Source organism: Neodiprion fabricii, chromosome 6, assembly GCF_021155785.1.
Source record: "Neodiprion fabricii isolate iyNeoFabr1 chromosome 6, iyNeoFabr1.1, whole genome shotgun sequence".
In the NCBI taxonomy this organism is placed as follows: Eukaryota; Metazoa; Arthropoda; class Insecta; order Hymenoptera; family Diprionidae; genus Neodiprion; species Neodiprion fabricii.
In genome coordinates this window covers 12695633-12717341 of record NC_060244.1, presented here as the reverse complement: position 1 = coordinate 12717341, position 21709 = coordinate 12695633, and the positions used below count along the sequence as shown (strand labels likewise).

Below are 21709 nucleotides of genomic sequence, written 5' to 3'. Positions count from 1 at the left end.
TGCTGTACTCATTATATATGCATTAACGTTGGATGCTGTTTACAGCTCTCTGAAACATACAATAATTTTCGAAATTTAATGTATGATGTATCACACACAAAAGTATACATCAAATTTCTTCTAATAGTTGTGAAATGATATCTTAGGAACGTAAGACATGTATGTATCACGAAAGTTTCAAGGTTTTCGTTGTCAGAAAAAGCAAAAAAATAAAAAAATAATAAGTAAAGAAACCAATAAATCGAACTTGTTATAAAAGTCATGAAATTCATCGTATATTACTCTTGATCTTATACTTTCTTGAATAACCAAGTGCGATTTCCCTCTCTTACCAAACGGGCTGACACACCCGCTTGGTAAATGAGAATATCGTTCCGGCTCCCATCCCCGTAGGCTGTGATCACGAGTTGAACCGCTCTGACTAAGAAGTCTCGGAGCAGGTAATGGGCCCATTCTCGCGGCACACGCACATTGGATAAATTATATACGTACTTCATTTTCTGAAAAAAAATTAATACATGACTGAAGTATTGATTATTGATCACAGAATGTTGTGAAAAAATTGATATTCTTGTACGACTCACTGATCGAAATCACGATGTATGACACTTTGAAAGCTCGAGGTGACGATGAACGTTGTTATTTTTTTCTTGAAAATAATCTGAAAAAACGCACACACGTTAAATTATTTCTTTTCACTCAAGTAAAATCGAAAATTGTTGTACACTCAAGGTAGAAAAACTGTATAAGTGCACTGATTTCAATCACCCACCTTCACAGTTTGCAAGCTCGACTGCCAATGAATTCATCAGACGGACGGAGCACCCCACTCTTCGTACAATTTCTTCATATGTTTTAGGTTCACAATTAAACTAATACCAAATCATGAAGTGGTTGACACTTGTCGGTTACTTGTCGTGAGCGGGATATATCCTTTTCACTCTGTCCTACTGCCCTAGTGCGTAGACCTCGAAATCGTGAAACTGATACCGTGGGCAAAGTAAAAGATCCCTGTAACGCTCTCGGTGAACGGTATCTATAAAGCCTATTACAGTTCCATGTATAACTCTAGCGATTAGTTCACTCTCACAGCTCTCTCTCGTACATGAAGCGTGCGAAACCTCTTCGCCAAGTTCCAAGAACTGCCTTGCTATCTTCCACGCGCTGCAGATTCGTTCGAAAACTATCTTAAAATTTTTTTCACTGAAGAATATTGCATACGGCTGTTCGGGAATTTTCGACAATGTGTGAGTCACGTCGTTGCTTACCCATGGAAGGAACCGTGTCAGCGTAGAGCAGTCATTCTGGAGCAAGCCTTGCAACTCTATCTTTGCCAAGTGTGTGATCGAAAGTAGAAGAAACAAACATGGATCCGAAAAGTGTTTGAAATTAATACAAATGATGGAAATGGCGTTCAAGATTTTAACTGAAAAATCGTCACCGGCAGGGATTGCAAAATGGATTCGATTTGGAACCCAAAATACCAGGCTCTTGAATAAAATCTTACGCAACAACGCCTCAACGATCGGAGAAAAGACAAAAATTTTGACTACAATTGGAATTCTGAAATCGTTGACAGCCAAATTTCAACAATTTCAAAAAGTGGGTGACGCGTTACGAAGCCGACAAAGAAGCGATCGAGTACGATGGGAAGATTTAGAGACAGCTTTCGAGAGCTGAATTCGAACGGGAGCCATTATTAATCTGCGGCATCAAGATTTAAACAAGTTTTTGGAAGATGCGAAACACCTCATCGTTGCAAGACTGAAGAAATTGCTACGGAAAGTGGGAAGTTCAAAAGCAAACTATGTCTAGTGTTGTAAATTCAATATAACGAAAAACGCTGAACTTGTTGAAGAAATGAAATATTTCAACACCAGAAACCAGATCATCCTCCAGCCAGCTGACATACACGGATGATTCGAAGAGAACGTAAAGCAAAAAGTGTTAGCTAAGGTGAAAGATTTTCAAGAGAAAGATTCTGGTTGGTCGCTGACTGAAATAATCAATTTGACTGTGAATATCAACAAGTACGTGCCACTACAAAGCGGTGTGTTTACATACACACCACTACCCAAAGATATTCAAGATAAGAAGGCTGTCGTCAACATCCGTAACAGCGACTCATATTCCTTTCTATGGTCGGTCACCGCAGCCCTCTTTCCAGCTAACAACAATCCCAGCGAAATCACTTCATATCCACATTTCAGCTCAGTGCTACAATACGACGATTTGCATTTTCTAATGTCTTTAGACCAGATTCCAAAATTTGAGGAACTCAACAAACTTTCAATTGACGTTTATGGTATAGATAGTACGGAAAAACGAAAGCACAGTGAAATTGTACCCATTCATTCAAGCCGAAACGAGTCTGATAAACCTACAATCCATCTTTTAGTAATAGAGACTGAAAACGACGATGACGACGATGATGATGGTATGGAAAATATTGAAACGAATGTAGCTCATCATGTTGCATGGGTTCGAAATTTGTCGAGATTAACAAGTTCCCAAATTTTCAAACGCTCACATCAGACGTGGTTGTGCGATAGGTGTCTGTCTCATTTTAATTTCGAAAGATGTTTGTTGAAGCACCGAGTTGATTGCATGAATTTGAACAAAACCAAAGTTATATCACCAGCAGAAGAGGACAAGATACTCAAATTTAAAAATTTAAAACCTCAAAAATCCGTTCCCTTCTGCGTTTACGCAGATTTAGAATGTTTACTGCAGCCTACTCATGAAAGTTTTGGGCAAAATAGAACAATTTTTCAGAAGCATCTTCCGTATGGTATAGCTTACTATCTATATTGTGCGTTTGACGATTCGTTTTCAAAATTCAAAATTAATCGCGAAGAGGCCTGCATTAAAATTGTTGACAAACGAGTTAAAGGGATTCGCACATTCGTTGGAGGGACATTACAAGATTGTTGTCCCCATGGAAGTGCTAAATTTCGACCAGATCAACGAATTTGATTTATCGACGGTCTGTCATATTTGTGAAAAACCATTTACACCCACAGACGTGAAACATGGGGATCACTGTCATTTCACGGGAAAGTACCGTGGTTCTGCCCACCGCGGCTGTAATCTAAATTACCAAAATTCGCACACTATCCCAGTGATTTTCCGCAATCTGTTGGGTTACGATTCGCATTTTCTGATCAAAGCCCTGGGTACGTCATTCGAAGGTACTGTTAAACTATTACCTGTCAACAAAGAAAAGTACATTTCCTTTACTAAATTCGTTAAGGGAACGGATGTAACGTTCCGTTTTATAGATTCGTACCGTTTCATGCCTAGCAGCCTCGATAAATTATCATCGTATCTGGACGATTGTCAAAATACAATAACACGTAAATTCTGCAGTAGCTTGAACAAATTTCGGTTATAGAATAGGAATGGTGTCTTCCCGTACGAATACATAGACAGTTGGGAAAAGCTCGAGAAGAAACATTTACCAGCCAAAAAACAGTTTTATTCAAAATTGAATGACCGGAATATATGAGACGACGATTACGCACATGCGTGCGACGTATGGCGAACTTTTAACCTTCAAACTTTGGAAGGGTATTCGGACTTGTACTTACAGACGGACGTGTTTTTACAAGCCGACGTTTTCCAAAATTCTCGACAAAACTGCTGGACAACGTACAAACTGGACCCATTACGTCACCACACAGCGCCCGGTCTGTCGTTTGATAAAATGTTAAAATGTACAGGCATCGAGCTGGAGCTTCTCACCGACATAGATATGGTAATGTTCATCGAAAACGGTATTGGAGGTGGTGTGTCACAGTGGTCGAACAGATACGCAAAGGCTAACAATAGATATATGGAAGAGGAATTCGATCCAGAAGTCGAAGAATCTTATCTCATGTACTTTAACGTTAATAATTTGAATGGTACGGCTATGAGCTTTGCTCTGCCGTGTAATTCCTTCGTATGGTTGTCAGGTTTCAGAGTGCGACGTTCTTGCCATCTCGAACGAAACTGAGTTTGATTACATGCTGGAGGTGGATTCGGAATATACTGAGGAGTTGCATGAAACTCATAAAGATTTACCATTGTGTCCGGAGCACTATGTACCTCCGATTTCGAACAATAAATAGCCGAAATTGACGCCCACGCTACTTTTCAAGAAAAACTACGTTGTTCACTATAGCCTTTTGAAACAATGCTTAAAATTAGGCTTGAAGGTATTCAAAATTCACAGAGTTCTCAAATTCAGGCAAACCCAGTGGCTCAAAAAATACATAGATTTCAATATCGATTTGCGAAAAAAATCGAATTATGCAGTTCCATCACCAGTGCTTGCTTTTTCTCGATCATATTCCAACGTTCTTAGTCTGGTGTCAAATTTGGAAATGATTTCTGCGTTTCGAATCGATGGGTCTCTGCCCGTTTTGTAGTCTGTGTAAAAGGTATCTGAGGCTTTCTCCGTGCTGATCTCCAGAGCTCTGATCATTTCATTGAGGTTGTCGATTTGTTTTTGCAACAAGTTGAATTTTCCTCTCAAGGTTTTTGAAGTTACAGCATTGTTCGGCTCTGCGGGATCTGCGACATTGCACAGTCTCTTGTTCCGTATATCGTAATGTCCGTCCGCTGTTATTTGAAACACGAGACCCGGAGGACCGCGAGTGCTCGCAGCTGTGTTCTTATTCAGCTGATGTCCAAACACATCAACGCTCATCTCGTAAATGATTGCAGAGTCGACAAGAATTGGTTTATAAATTATTCCGGCTTCCTGTAATTCTTCTAGAATCGACATAATTTCATTGTTGTAACTTGTATTCCCAGCCGCTTGAGATGTCATAAGCGAACGAAGAGGTTGCACCAGCTCGTTAGTGTCGTCCCAGAAAATATAATCTGTTTTAACACCTTGTCGAGTGACCCAAGCCGGAGGTAGCAGAACACCTTTACTTGTACGCTTCGACGTCTGTGAGGATGGTGATACGCCTTTGCCTGACGTAGAAATATTAAGCAGCTCAGCAATTAAATGCTTCAATTTGGCGCTCTGAGCGTTTCGGATAGGCTCGTTGGCGCTATAGTACTTTCTGTGAGCTTTTGTTGCGGGAAAGATATTTCTGTAATTCTCCTTATCGTTATGGGTAACGTGAGCGCTGTTGAACATCTTTTTGAACAGCAGCTCCAGCAGTCCCTGAGTTTTCGGATAGAGCGTACCGCCTATGCGAACGGAACCGCGCTCGAAGCTTATCGGTGAGTCACCAACCATCAACCCGGCAGTAGAAGGACTCCGTACCCCGTACACGGTGTCCAATTCGTGCTGTCTTTGTTTATCGTTAAGCATCTCAAGATATTCATTTTCTGATCTCACTGACAATTCTGTGACAGTTTGATCCTCTTCCTCTGCAGTTGCAAAAGAATTTTCTGCTTCCATTTCGCTCTTTGGCTCATCCTTCGTTTCAGTTTTGAGTTCTTCCTTCACCTCTTCCTTGACAAGTTTCGTACCTCGAAAAACATTGACTTAGTCCTGCAGCGGGGTTACCACAGGTTTGAAGACATCCTTCATCGTTTCCTGCAGCGACTCTTTTCCCGTCTTGAGGATTCTGTGCTTACGATGAATCGCATTACTTGCTTGAGCGATACGATGCAAAACTTCGTTTTCCTTACGAATTTCCTGCATGTTGACACAACCAGTTCTGGAAAGCTACTGTTTTGTTTCTTTCGAAGATCGTGTATTTCATTCTTATGTCATGTTTATAAAATTGTCAAATCCCTTCCTATACCGACCTTTACCGAGCTCTCTATCTTTGTCGATCACCCATATTTGTCACCGTTCCAGCATGCCGTACACAAGTCTTTAAACTTTACGTACGACATGTCGGTCTTCACATGATCGTTGTACACATGTCTCAAATTCATCTCGTCCTGTTTGAATAAGACCAGCAAGTTAGTGTTGTCGCAATCGAGATGCTTGGGGATTCGAGCGTACGTCTGACAAAGATAGAAACAGTCTACAACGTGATGTCTACCCATACAAAAGTACGCACGTATATTATCCTGCTTCTCGCACGCTACGTCATCGAATACCATGATCGAGTTGGGTTGCGCCTCGTTCGGTGCAATTACGTGCTCATGCTCGTTAAAAAGAAAATACTCAACACCGTCGACATTTTCAAGCACTCGACTCAGAAACTTGTATTTCGGTTGATTGAGAGATTTTAAGTAAACGTACATGTTTTCGAACCTCAAACCGTATGGATGCGTTATAAGCGCGAATAATCCGTTGGTTTTGCCACAGTTAGACGGCCCGCAGAATACCGCACGTATACTACTCGGCAACAATTCGCCATGACATTTTTTCCGTTCCGTACTCTGCTGCGTAAATTTGTCAAAATTGATCACGGGCAGCTTGGTCAATTGTGTCTCAAACCTCATCTCGAACGTGACTGGCTGGATTTTGTATAAATGCATCGTTGATAACAACTTTCTCTTAGCCGCAGAGCGGACATGATTGTGCACATCCGTAATCGTAAGCGATCCTCAAAAAAGCGATCAAGTGATGAAGGTTTGGTAAATAGCATAATTAACAAACTCCCGAACAAGTTGCATGTTTCCGATTACCAATGCTGCGGTCCTAGTACGAAGTTGACGTAGAGACTTGCGAGAGGCGATTCCGGTTGTGACGTTGCACCTAGAGTGCAAGTCACAACAAACCCCAAACCCGCGGGGAAGAGCCGAACGGGTGAGCCCTGTCCCGTCGGGAAAGACCCGAACATCACCGAAGCCCCCCGACGCTCGGCAGAGCCGAGCGCCAGATTCAGTACGAGCACGGAAGTAACCGCAGCAACACCTGAGCAGCCCAGCCTAAGAGCGAACGAGAAAGAAAGAGAGAGAGTCACAGCCACACACCGATACACCCAGCTACACTCAACCACACCGAGAGAAAGAAAGAGAGAGAGTCACACACACACACACCGGTACACCCAGCTACACTCCACCACACCTCGAGACACCCACCCACACGCCGACGACACCAGGTTAGCCTGCATTCTACCGCCGATCTGCTCCTCCCCTCGCAATACCACCCTGTCTACCACACACTCCCCGTCACTCTACACCACCCTCCCCTCGCCATATCAACCCTTCCGACCTCATATTCCCCGTCACCTCCCACACTCCTCCCCCCCCCCCCCCGCGCGCGTATCTGTAAGTTAGTATTAAGTAACGCTAAGGGCTGAGGCGTGATCAGCCACCGCTCAAGTCTACAACCCTTTTGTACCTCTCAGTTTAAGTCAAGCCCTGGTGCAAAAATACACACACTAAGTTTTACCGATTATATCCGCCCCGTCTCTAATTGTCTTCCCCACCCATATTATTCGTGCGGACTCAAAACCCGTCACACGGTATCAATCCTCTTGATGCAGCGTGTAAAGAACACGATATAGCGCATTCGAAAAATCGTGAGAACCGTGAAGCTAGAACCGTCGCGAATAAAATATTAGCCTAAAAAGCCTGGAAACGGGTTCTCGCAAAGGACGCAAATGTGGGTGAAAAGGCAGTCGCTTGGGCTGTAGCTAACACGATGGAGGTGAAAACAAAGTTAGGCATGGGGTGTCGAAAACCAAAGAACGTCTCCTTGAACAAAATCATACGAGCGGCAAAACAGTCTATGATTCGGAGCTACGACGCGAAAACGAGCATGAAATCTGCGCTCAAAGGCGCTCGAGAAGCTGTGAAAAAAGAAGGCGGTAAACATAATGTCCGATCACCGCGCGTTCCATCGGTACCCTCAAAAGTTGGCGGATTTCTACCTTCTCTCATATCTATTTTTGCTGGTCTCAGCGCTACGGGTGCATTAGCGGGGGGTGCTGCGGGTATAGGAAAGGCTGTAAACGATGCAAGCGCGGCTAAACAAGAATTGGAGGAAAGCAAACGGCAAAACAAAACGATGGAAGCGATCGCCTTAGGTAAAGGTTTCCATCTCAAACCTTATAAAAAGGGTTTCGGTCTTCATCTTTCAAAAAACTAAGTGTGAAGCTACCACGCCGAGCGTTGACCAACTGGGATTTGCTGAAGTATGCAAAAATCATGAAAATTCCATACTTCTGAGGTGTCTTTATGCGCAACGATATGCCCAAAACCGGACCGCGTAAAAACGAGGCAGCTGTAGTCAATCTCGACGATAAAGATGGTCCTGGGACACACTGGGTTGCATATAAGAAACGCGGCAACGATGTAGTTTACTTCGACAGTTTCGGTCATCTTTCACGTCCGTTAGACCTCGTGAAATATTTCGGTGTTGGTAGCGTTGAGTACAACGACGAAACGTATCAGGATTACGGTACATTCGATTACGGACACTTGTGTCTGAAATTTCTAAGCGACGAGCAATATAAACATGACACGTAATTTAAGAACGTAAGTCCAGCACTTGCAGTCATGGATGATTCGTTTACATTAACGATATCGGGAACGTCTTCGATTCTCGAAGCGCAATAGTTTCCTCCGATCGAACTTGCTCTAAACAAAAGTTATGTTCTCGGTCTCGTTGAACTGTTTACTTTCAATTCCATTCCCAACATTGATGTCGGTCACAATAAAATATAGGTAGCCGATTAGGTAGTCACTAAATTCACTGGAAGCTACGAAATTGAGGATATTGAAAAGTACGTTCAAGAAGCGTTAAAAAATACCAACATTGAAATCGGTATAAAGCATTACAACAATACGTTATGCAGCGAAATCAAATGTAGCTATATCGTAAATTTGGAACCTGACGATTCTATTGGTCAGCTTTGCGGATTTACACCGTGCGTATTGACAGCTGATCAAACTCACCATTCGGATATGCCTGTAGCTATTCTCAAGGTTAACGCGTTGCGAGTCGAATGCAGCATTACAACGAGTGCGTACGTCAACCAGCTCAAAGTGCATACTATTCACGAATTTTTCCCTATCGTTCCGCCGGGATATAAGATTGTGGAAGTGCCGTCGCACGTCATTTACCTTCCAATCATCGTCAAGACCATAGATCACGTACAGCTTCGGTTAGTCGATCAAGACGGAGATATGGTTAATTTTCGCGGAGAAGTTATAACTGTGAGTCTGCACATCAAATCGCAATCAAAGATGGGTATTGTATATAACAGATTGTCCAAAAAGAGTTATATTAATCAGTCAGCATGTTCCGATCTAGTCAGTCATCGATCGATTCCCGAAGCGCTAATACGTCGAAACGTGGAGTTCCTGATAGTTTTGGGTCTAAATCTGACACCTTTTGGAAAAAGAATTTTTGGCAAATAAAACTCCGATTCTGCTGTTTCGTTGTCTGGTACGTACCATGGAGGAGGGAATCTTGAGCATTCGAACACCTGCCGGCTTTGACGAATCAATCGCCCACCAAGAAATACACGCACACAAACCGTACGCATCGTCGACTTTCAACAATAGCGACGAGATTCAAATCACCGTTCAGCATCAGGATTTATGCGTATTACCGAGCAAGAGTTCGCTGCATATCTCTGGAAAATTTCTCAAATCGGACGGCACTGCAGCAGCCATCACAACTTTAGTCAATAACGCCATCTGCCATTTGTTCGAAGATGTACGGTACGAACTAAACGCTGTAGAGATTGGATAAATGTAAAAACGTTGGTCTGATCAGCCTGCTGAAAGGTTTCGCTCCGCTCAACCCTGGTCAAAGTTGGCTAATGGAAAATGCTAGATGGCTCGATGTTTAACATACGAAAAAATTCACTGATGCCAATGGCAACTTTGACGTAGTCATTTCCTTGAGCATGATATTGGGCTTTGCTGAAGACTATCGCAAGAGCATCGTTGACGCGAAACACGAGCTGATTGTTACAAGATCAAAAAGTGATTTAAATGCCATCGTTCAAAATCAAGACGAAAACTTTAGAATCGTGATCGGTCAGGTGAAATGGTTGGTACCCTATGTGAAGCTCTTGGATCGATGAAAAATTGCACTGTTAAATTTCATTAAGAAAGATACACCTGTCTCCATGAGCTTCCGCAGTTGGGAGTTGTACGAATATTATTTGCTACCAGCAACCACGAAACATGTAGGGACTGTGAAAACGTCCACCCACTTGGAAAAACCGTGATTTGTCATGCTCGGTTTTCAAACAAATCGAAAAAACAAAGCCGCCAAAAATGCCAGTCATCTTGATCACTGTAATATTACTGACGTCAAGCTCTTCTTGAATTCCGAGTATTATCCGTACGGTAACCTGAACTTGGAAATGAGTCACAATCGCTTTGCATTACGGTACGAGATGTACGCAAACTTTCACGCCACCTATTACGGCAAAGAACCCGAGCCTCTGTTCACGAAGAATGAATTACTTCGAGACGTCTCCTTATTCTTTATTGACTGTTCAAAACAAAACGAATCTTTGAATTAGGGACCTGTCGACATCCGTCTTGAATTTGAAGCTAAAGCCAACTTTCCCGCTGAAAAATCGGCGCATTTCTCGTTCTCTCGATAAAAATAGTTCGTAACACTACGGTTATTGAAGTATTTCTTAATAATTTTGCATTTCAGAATTTCTAAAATAAAATATGTTGCAATGAAAAAAGTGATATTTTTTAGAATAAAAAGAAAAAGAAAAAAAAATGACACGAATCGGATTTGAACCCAGGCCCCCCGCGTGTCAGTCGTAAGCATAGCCAATTACGCTACGCTTGCTGGCTCGGAAGTATGCAAACGTTACGAGCTTATAAATAGAGTATAAAACTTCGAAGTCGAATTTCTCGGAAACCAGGCCCTTGTTACGTCCAACATACCACCTCTTTCTATTTTTCCTACTCGCTAACTCTCCCACAGTTCTGTCCTGTCCTCTTATCTCTACGTAGTCTCACGCTATTCACTATCACGCTTACTCTTCAAATTCCATTCCCTACTCCTAGCTTTGTGACACCTTTTCTGCACCCGTCCGTTTCACGTCTCGAGGGACACTCCTATTCTGACACTCGACAATTCCACATCTCGCCTTCATATATATCTTTTCGCAACACACAACTCATTCCTACCGCTATCTCATGTTCTACGGAATAAACTTATAATCGACATATCAACATACTCCAGTTTATTCAATCCCATCCTGATTTCCGGTTGACCTGTAACGTAAAAGCGAAGCCAACCAGGTTACTCCTTCCGCTCAGGAGTAAACTCTACCCACGGACGTAAGACCCTAATGGAGGAAATCCCGGTAACCTGGTACCAGGGTTGGGTCACTCTACAACATACCTTAGAATCACCAAAATCCGTTCGTCCGGGTTTTGGCGTTCCCTTGTTAGTTCTTGCACCTCTATGTGTTGAATGGGGATCAGTTCTTGGATATGCAGGTCGTAATAATGACCTAAACATCTTATGCTATTCAAATAGCGTTGATTTGCGTCAAGACGTAGAACACACAAGTAACGCATGTACGTCTCTCATTAGACGTTAACAACCTAACTCGTCTTACCCACAGTTTTTTTTCTATCTATATATTTCAATAACCTTTCCTTGTCTTCTATATTTCTTTCGGTGTTTTTTTCGGCTGTGGTATAGTCGACTCTTGATTCTATCTTGCTTCTCCCTCAGTTACTGCACGGCAGTTAACCGGTATAGTCTGTTTTGACATTTCATGTATTGTAATTTTTCGATCTCTTCAACAAAGTATGCCTGAACATGAGAGTATGGGTTCTACGTATAGCCATTTATTTAACAAAAATGGTCTTAGTGTCACAGTTAGTATGTCATCTGAGGAGCGGTCTCGCACGCGACTACTTAACCCTCTAAGAGAAGCGTAGGGCTTACAATTATGTTTTTGGTGGATTAGTCGGTGATCGTCCTATACAGAGCGATCCTGGGAATTGGCTAGGAGGATTTATTAATAATATTATTAGTAAATGTTGGCGGAATGCAAAGCTACAATGAAATTTCGTGTGAAGATAACAAATGAAAATATTGGACGAGGAAGCAAGCGTTACAGAAATATTCTTATTCTAAATTGTACACACTCATACGATTACTCACTCTCCGGTGGTTTATTCCAACCTCGCTCACGCTTGTACAAATCCAAACGATTCAATTATGGCTTCTACCCGATCCTTCGGCGGCGTAGTCTCAACGCCGCTACCGTCGGAGCTTTCTCCGCTCGAATAACCGTCTTCTCGACAATGCTCGAAATCTTCGAGTTCCTGAGGCTAGATTTCTAAGTCGACGTCGTCGAATCGCGTGTTTATTGCCAATACATAGCACCATCCTCCCGAAGGGGCAACGATACCTTCTCCGATAAACACACCCGGTAGAGTCTCGAATTGCGGTAAATATCCCTCCTTTAAGTTCGCATTATTCAAAGGGATGCTTATTTGTTCGCTGATACGCGTGCGCAATTTATAACTTCGGTCACCCGAGATGATTTTTGCTGCTAACACGCGCTTTGTTGGTTTTGCATCGTAAGAAGGCAAACCTACGAAAGGCTTAGATCGGATAGGATCACTCGAGGTGACTGAAGTGTTGTGATGAAACGAAATTTTGGCTTTCTACGCGAAAAAATACGGTTTACCGATTAACGCGTCGCTTTTCAGTGGCTGTTTACGACCACCTCGTGAAAACCAATAAACGCGCAAACTCATGTGCTCAAGCGTCAACCACTTTCCAGTCGCGCACCGCAGTGGACAGAACCCACTACGTCATGCGCGCCCCTAACGCCACCCACGCAGCCACGCGCGTCCCGCAATCGGCTCGCCAAGTTTCCCGCTGTCAAATTGGAGTCGCGGCTGGGATATGAGACTAACGATCTCACCCATCGTCAGAACAACTTCGGTTTCACCGATTTTTGAGCTACAGACTGCACTCAAGGTTTACCATCACGCAACACCTTTAGTACGCTACATCTACTCAACAGCACGCAGTATTTTGGATTACCACACCTATCAGTCGCCCTTCTCTGCACTGCACCCTCCACCTCGATACCAGAGAACAACTTCAGCCCCTTCCATCACTTGGAAACCAAAACCTTGACTTGTATACATGTAAAATAAATTGAATAAATAATAAGGTATACTGTGAATCTCATCTTTAACTTCAGAGCGACCACCTTCCTCCATGCGGCTCAGTCAAAAACGCTAGCGACAACTAGCACAGTGACAATTTACGTAACACGTAAAATTTAATCGGATTATCGGAAATATGAAGGACAACAGAGCCGAGTGTTGGAATATTCGATTCCTCTAGGCCTGTTACCCATATTTTGTCATCAGTATTTACAGTTAAATCTTGATCGAGGGCACTAAGTGTAATTAAACTAGCCGAAGAACCCGTGTCAAGGAAAAATTTCCCTTTTTTTGACGAAGTTCGGGGGCAGTCAATTCGACTACTGAGCTCTCCTCGGCAGTGGGAGTCCGGAGGACGAGACACCGTTCTCCAGGAACCTCACTGACTGTTGGAGTTCTCGGGGTCGACTCGACTCGCTTGCTCTCGTCGGGCCCGCAGAGGAATCTGCCCGGCGAACCCCAGGGGAGTTTAAAGGCTCCCTTTGCGGGGAGTGCCTCGGAGAAGACCGACGCTTTAACGGGCAGCACGGGCAGCCTCTACTTTCATTACAGCAATATTTATAACCGCAAGCTGTTGCCGGTCGAAGATATGACATTCCCGGGCCACCCTCGCGGTTATCAGGCGTTCGCGCAGGTTTTAAAATTCCGAGAGCCGGTTGTGGCGACCGACTTCGATACGTAGACGATTGTCTATTTTCTCAAGCCGTCGGCGACGGAGATAGAGAGTCATAGCGAGTGTAAAGAACACGTGCTGACTCACCCTTACTCATTTCATTAACTTTCCGTCGGCTGTCTCGAAGCGCGAGTTTTTCTGCGATCTTAAAGGCTGCTTGGAGAGTTTCTGGCTCACGCTTATCTACCGCGGTTCCAATGTGCGACGGCAAACTGTTTATAAATGAACTCAACGCGATGTGATGTAGCGGGTTCCGATTCAACTCTGGCGGATTAACGCCAAAATGAGATTTGAACGCGCTTCTTTCCCCGCTAAGCAAAATTCGCACTTTATCGTAAAATTTCCCAACAGATTGATCGCGCTTCATTCGAATGGTCGAAAGAGCCTTCGTGTAGTACTTGTAAATTTTCACGTGGGCGAGACGATTCTTCAGATATTTCACCAACCCGGCCACGGTCTCAATTCTTTCGTCAGAAACACAATTTCGCATGTTGCCGCGTAAGCGCTATACTGTGGTTCTGCCGCGGCTGTCACGAACGCGGACGCGTTTCGTATATCCTGCAAAAAGTCCCTCAACGGCATATTTTTCCCGTCGAACTCAGGAATATTTGTGAAATTATTTTGTATAGCTTAATTTTCGACCATCGTCATGACGCTAGTGACCAATTCGGCCGTCACATCGGCGGCCACATTGACCGGTGCGTGGTCAGGTATTTTTGATAAGTCCCGGAGAAGGGAGATCGACAAGGATAGGTGGTCCCGTTACCTATGGTTCAGCTCCCTCGTGATAAAATTCCAAAATTAAATTTTCAATTGCAATTCCCAAAGGAAAAATCACCTAGGATCCCACGTCTGACGCGAGTTACAACTAGAGGAGGAAGGCCCAGAGGATTTTGCAGTAATTTTCGCGCGCCAAACGACACTCGAACTCGGAACCGAGTGGACGCGCGACAATTCAGGAAACGTATATATATCGCGTGCCTAAAGGTAAAAGGGCATATCCCTACATGTTAGTAGGGATTTATGCTGAAAGGGCGTACAAAAAAATTTTTTTTTGCCAATCGGTTCAAAATCGTCTGAAACGCAAAGATCTGTAAAAAAAATTTTTTTGGCATCCTAATGCTAAAAGGGCGTATCTCAAGACATACGCCCTTTCACCTTTTAGAAAAATAATACTTAAAAGTAAAAGGGCGCATAAAGAAAAATTCTCATTTTGATACTAAAAGTTGAAAAATAGTTTCACGAAACATGCACTAAAAAAAAATTTTTTTTATACCTAAGAAATTTTTCCTTATGGATAAAAAAATGATAAAAATAATAAAAAAATGATTCTTGGGATTAGAATATGAAAGTTTTTTAACTATAAGAATATAGTTTTCTGACTGTCAAAAAACTAGCCTTATAATAAAACGTGGTATTCTAAGGTTAAGAAAACCAATTTTTTTAAATCAAGAAAACTCGCGTAAAAAATTTAGTATTCTAGGTAGAAGTAATTTTTTTTTCAGTGTGTTAGACTGTAATATTTAACAGTTCAATACATAAAGTTTTTTTTATAGGCAACGGAAAAAGTAATTAACAAAAAACAGATTACTTAAAAATCAAGTAATCAATAAAACAATGTTAGATGATATTCAAATATTTCGAAATTTCCCGCCTAGGCGCCATATTGAATACTGCTACTGGTGCTGCTCCGAACAGCTGTTACGTCTTGATCCCGAGTCCAGTTGCAATATTTTTCAAAACATGTCAAATAATTTGTGTTAAATCGATTTATCAACTATTGCAATAATTAAATTTTGTCTTCATTATTTATATATTTATTAGCAACAAAATAATAATTATCATTTATTTTTATAATATAATTGTTTAAAATTAGTGACATTATTCGAAATTTGTGGCGTTATTTAAAAGTTAATGAAATTGTTTCAAATCAGTGACATTATTGGTGGTGTAAATAAATAATAATGAATAAGTCTAGTACCGAAACAATTAAAAAAAATATTTTAACGATATTTCATCTAGTGACGATGAAAAAAATTATAAGCAAAGTCCAGATATGTTTGACAGCTTTAGTAGCTACGATGAAGTGTTAAGCCGTCATACATCTGGATTAAGTTTAAAAGATTCGAGTGAAAAAATTGATGACGCCAGCTCATCACTTTCCTCTCAAAATTTGAACAGTCAATTGAATAATATCATTTCTGAAACCGATGATGATGATGATGATGAGACTCAGGAAGCTACCTCACCTCCTACATCTGTTCAGCGACCAGATGAGATCAATATTGATCATCCAACTACATCTGCTTCTCGAGTATCTAGAGCCAATTCTGAAATCGATGATTTGTCATCTGCTGAGGAAGATATCAGTATTGACGACCCAGATACTTCTATTTCTCAAGAATCTAGCGTCAATTCTCAAAACGATGATTCTTCATCTACTGATGAAGATGAGATCAATATTGACGACCCAACTACATCTAGTTCTCAAGAATCTGACGTCAACTCTCAAAATAATCATGTCTTATCTGCTGATGAAGCTGACAATATTGGAGCTGAAAAAAGGACTCGTCGAAAGAGACCTAAGCCTCATGAATGGGTGAGGAGTAAGCGTAAAGCGACTCGCAATCTTGGGCTTGAATACACTACAGCCTCGGGAAAAATACAACCAGCTAAGAGAATGCGTTCGTCATGCCAGTGCAGAATGAACTGCGAATTCAGCGTGAGTGAAGATATGCGAAAAGTGATTTTTGAAGAATTTTGGAAGCTAGGTGATGTTAATCGACAACGTGAGTTGATAGGAAAATTACTGATCATAGAAACCGATGAAACTAACCCTAGACGCAAGTAAGTGAATTAAAATTCTCAAATCATTTTTTTTCCAATGTAAGGATCATTAATTTTATTTTATTTTTTTCAGGAACAAAATAATATACAGATTCAAAGTCGACAATGCATACATAATAGTATGTAAAAGTTTTTTTTTAAAAACCTTGAACATTTCCAACAAAAAAATTCGAGTTATGATGTCTAAGGAGAAACGCAGTGCTACAGGATCTTTATCGCCAGACCGTCGAGGTGAAAATGAACCAACAAATAAATTGTCTGACAATGATATTCATAACATACGTCATCATCTATCCTTGTTGCCGAAGGTACCGGCACACTGGTGTCGAAGAGATAGTTCGAAGATATATCTCGAAGGTTTCACTTCTAAAAGATCAGTGTACGAATTATATATTTCTTATGCCATTGAGAATGGATTTCGCCAAGTATCTGACGCAACCTACTACAAACAACTAGAGGAGTTAAACATCGGTTTTCATCAACCGCGTAAAGACCAGTGTTGGTGTGCTCGTTTTTATTATTTGACAGATGAAGAAAAAGCAGAACAACAAAATAAATATGATCTGCATATTCGAAGGAAGGATGCAGCTCGAGATCAAAAGAACCTTGATACGCAGACAGCAAAAAAGTCAACTACTGTTGTTACAGCTGTTTTTGACTTAGAGGCTACTCTGTATTCTCCGTTTTTTAAAACCAAGGATCTGTTCTACCGTCGTAAATTAGCCTCCCATAATTTTACTATTTTTGACGTCGGTAAAAATAATGGTAAGTTGACAGAAAGCAAATTTTTGGCTCAAAAAATTTTTTTTCTAACTCCAAAATGATTTAGGTTTCTTATAGATTTTCGCAGCTCGACCTAATCTTCTTAGTAAATTTCATAGGAATCTGTCGTCATGACGCATTTTTTGGACAATTTTGCTATAGTCGAACTCAGCTTGACGAGCTTTTTATTCGTGTATTAATGTGAATATGAAAATTTTATTTAAGGATATTGCTATATTTGGCCGGAGTATGATGGGAACAAAGGTTCGCAAGAAATCTCTACTTGCTTAGCCAAATTTATCAGAGAAGAAGTTCCTGCTGAAGTGAAAGTATTGAACTTGTATGCCGATAATTGTGCTGGTAAATCAATTAAATGATTTAATTAAAAAATTAAATTAACTTTACTAAACTTAATGAAAATAATTTAATTAACTTTCAGGGCAAAATAAAAATTCGATCGTTGTCGCCATGTTAGGTGTAACGATTCATGAACATCCGAATCTCCAAGAAATTAATTTAAAGTTTTTGGAGACTGGACATACCTACATGGAGTGCGATACAATGCACTCAGTCATTGAACGCGCGGCACGTGGTACTCCGATCCATGCGCCTATCGATTGGGTTAAAGTGATCCGACAAGCCAAAACAACTGGTAAACAGTACCACGTATATGAAATGTCACACGATAAATTTATTTACTATAAAAACTTGAAAGACGTGGTAAGAATCCAATCAATCCTATGCTATTTCTGACTTTTTCAGTCGTTAGTGATATATGCTTATGATCTCATAGTTATTGCATGCAAAAAAAATTAGCTATATTTCATTTCCTTTTACTTATTTCCTCTTCGAAATAATCTTTTTTCAGTTCTTTCCATCCAATATACGTTTCAGCGACAACTCTAAAATTGGGTGGAAATCTGCAAAATGGTTCCAGATTACGCGTAAAAGTACTCGGTACTACTTATATTTTTTACTAACTTGTTTTGAACTACATGACTTATAGTGCAATGCATCAAAGACCAGTTGATTTGGGTACTTTGATTTTTCCAAACATTTTTATTCTCATAAATTTTTTGATTTAATTTCAGATCAGAACTAATTAAAAAAGAGTACTGGGAATCTTTCAAAACTGTGATTTTGAACAGATCTTTCAAAAGACATATTGATCTCGAAAACCTTTACGATAAAAAATTAGCAATATCAACAGTCAAATATGATGATCTGCAATACTTTTGTTCATCAGGAACCATTCCTAGAAAATATCACCGTTTCTATCGACAATTAGCTCATGGTATTGAAATTTATACACATTTTGTCTATCTCTTAAAAAAAAAAAAGATTCAATCCATGCAAATTGTACATTTATCTCTCAATTTGAATCTTTTTTAATATTCTTATAATATAATATTTTACAAGTTTTTTTTGTGTTTCAGGAAAAGGTGTAGTCGATACGGAGCCAGAGGGTGTGGGAATTGCACCTGAATGAACACGCTGTTTCCTTTTTTTTAATTTAACATTATAATTTATATAATAATTTTTCATGTTTTTAAGTTCTACAACTATTTTTGAAATAAAAAACATTAGAACAATCACGCGTACTTTAACGTTTTTTGAATATATTTTCGGTTTTAACTTTGAAAAAGTGTACAGTTAAAGGCGTACGCTCTCACGACCACAGAAAGTTTTGCTTTTTTTTTTTTTTTTTTCATATTTTGACTGTCAAAAAAAAAAAATTATACGCCCTTTTACCTTTAGATTGCCAAAATTTCGAATTCTTAAAGGTGAAAGGGCGTATAATTAAAGACATACGCCCTTTCACCTTTGGAATTTTTTTTTTTGATTTTAAGCTTAGAATATATCAACCACTTGATTGGCAATAAAAAAAAAAATTATACGCCCTTTTACTTTTGCAAAGGTAAAAGGGCACATAGATTGGGATGCGCCCTTTTACCTTTAGTCACGCGATATATAGCCTTCATTGCCACTCAATCTAAGGACAATGTCTAACGCGAGCAATACATACCGCATCGTGTTTTCAGGGGCGAAAATAAACCAAATTTGCGTGGTATGCGGGAAAAATTTTAAAAAGTGCGCGGACTGGAGCAAATGCTGCCACGGTTGGGCAGATCGGGCCGCAGGTTCTGACTTCCGCCCCTGCCCTCTCTGTTGGCTTACCGTGCCAAGCAACACTCGGCCGATGCACGCCGTCAAGTACCAAAAGACATATCAAGAAGTGGTGCAGATCGCGTAGGGTGGACGACCACCCGCGGTCAAGGGGAAAGAGGCATCAGGATCATCCTCGTCGTCAGCGTCAACTGAGGCGGCAGCCTCAGCCACCTTGCCGAAACTGATGGAGATGCCCCCGCCCTCGGGGATGGTGCTTGCGGGGTAGAAGATGTTGCGAGGAGTCTGCCCAACATGCGGGAAAGCGGCAGACGGCAAGCACTGAGAGGGGTGCTACCTTGAGTGGTATTTATCGAACCGGAGGCCAGGGGGCAGCGAATGCACCCTCTGGGGCCAGAATGTCGGTAGCCGACCGGGTCTCCACGCTGGTCACTGCGTGGAGACCTTCGAACGCTCCCTAAGATCGAAGGAGGCCTCCACAATTCCGAATCGCAAGGCCGGTCCGTCAAGCAGGCCGGACAACGCGGGTAAGACAACGACGTTCCGCCATCGCGCTACTGCTCTGGGGAAGGACAAAGGTGTCCAAACATCAAACGCGAGGGACACCAAGGAAAAGGGAGTCCAAACAGAACCGATCATCATCCAGGTCAGTGAATAAGCTCCCTTCCTAATCGACTACAGGAAGCTGAGCAGAAACATGGCCCCCGCGGTGCGGTCACGCATCATGGGGTGCTGGATAATGCTCCAGTGTGAGTTCGAACTGCTCTTGGGAACCGAGGATGAGGACTCGGCGGAGGTTGAGGGAGACCTCATCGGCTGGGAAACGCCGTCCAGTGAAACTCCACCCGCTACCTCTCTCTCTGAAGTAAACCTTGCAGATGCCCTGCAAGGTGAACCGGAGGACGAGGGAGACCTCATCGAATGGACAACACTGTCGAGTGGAACTCCACCCGCTACCCCTCTCTCTAGAATGAACCCTGCAGATGCCCTGCAAGGCGAACTGGCGGAGGAGGGAGACGCAAGGGATGCCACGTTCAGCGAGGAAGCGAACGAGGGTGACGACATCGTCGGCGAGACGCGAGGCTCACCAAGCGACGAACCAGCGGCGCAGTTGACCAAGTGAAGGTGAAAGTGAAGAAAAATGCGTCGCATATGTGTGTGTATGAGCGTATGAAATGCGCATGTGCGATGCATGAAATCTGCAAATTTCAAATAACCGAGTTACATGCGGTCAGGAGAGAGCCGTCCCTCCAGTGCCGGTGTCACCGTCGGCCCGGCGCACCGAGTCGATGGGGGCATCAACACCTAAGGGGGGAGGGATGTCACGTACGCCGTCTGTATACATACTTATAAATATATATCATTACTTTATTAATGTTTACCCCTAAATTAATATTAATTGACGAGGAAGCATAATCTTTATTTCTAGGAATTACGTTGCGAGAAATGCATGGAAGTACGAACCGTTCTGAATTGTATTCTCGTGTATTTTTAAGGAATAACATTCTCACACAATTATTAAATTTTAATTCCCTTATATTTTTGTTAGTGGCATGATAAAAGCGCAGCGGCGCAGTTGACCATAACAACGTCAGTGTTCCCGCGCCCGCCGGATCCCAGGTGTAATCAAACACCGGGATGAGGCGAGCGCGAGACCACGCGCCTCGAGAAAGATCTTTGCTGGGCGAGCCTTTGTTTTAAATTTGCAACGTTGACAGAAACTTTGCTCGCTGTCCGACGCTCCAAGGGGTGTCGTATGAGCGAGCGAAGTCAGTCCCGTTAGAGACAGAATAAAACCAACATCTACCGAAATCAGGCTCCTTCAGAAGCTATCGCGTGAAGACTTTTTTCGCATCACCGACGAATAGAGCGAATTTCCTCTAATTCTATATGCGGTCGCCTAAGCATCTCGCGTCGCGATATCAGTCTTCGAAGCTAGATATCAAGTTGTTGCAATTCATGCCATGGACTCATACAGCCGTGTAGTTTTAATTGTGAGTGTGTTATGAGTGTGTCATCGTATGTGTGAGCCATCGTTTAGATTTGTAGAAGCGTGAGTGAGGTTGGAATAAACCACCGGAGAGTAAGTAATCGTATGAGTGTGTACAATTTAGAATAAGAATATTTCTGTAACACTTGCTTCCTCGTCCAATATTTTCATTTGTTATCTTTGCACGAAATTTCATTCAAGCTTCGCATTCCGCCAACATTTACTTATAATATTAATAATAAATCCTCCTAGCCAATTCCCAGGATCGCCCTGTATAG

The 21709-nt window shown here is 41.9% G+C and overlaps 1 protein-coding gene across 4 annotated transcripts in view; it reads right to left on the bottom strand.

Moving 5' to 3' along the window:
- LOC124185018 (dipeptidase 1-like) overlaps positions 1 to 21709 on the bottom strand; it is a 1685273-nt gene that overhangs the window by 1002078 nt on the left and 661486 nt on the right. The gene's annotated exons all lie outside the window — the stretch shown is intronic.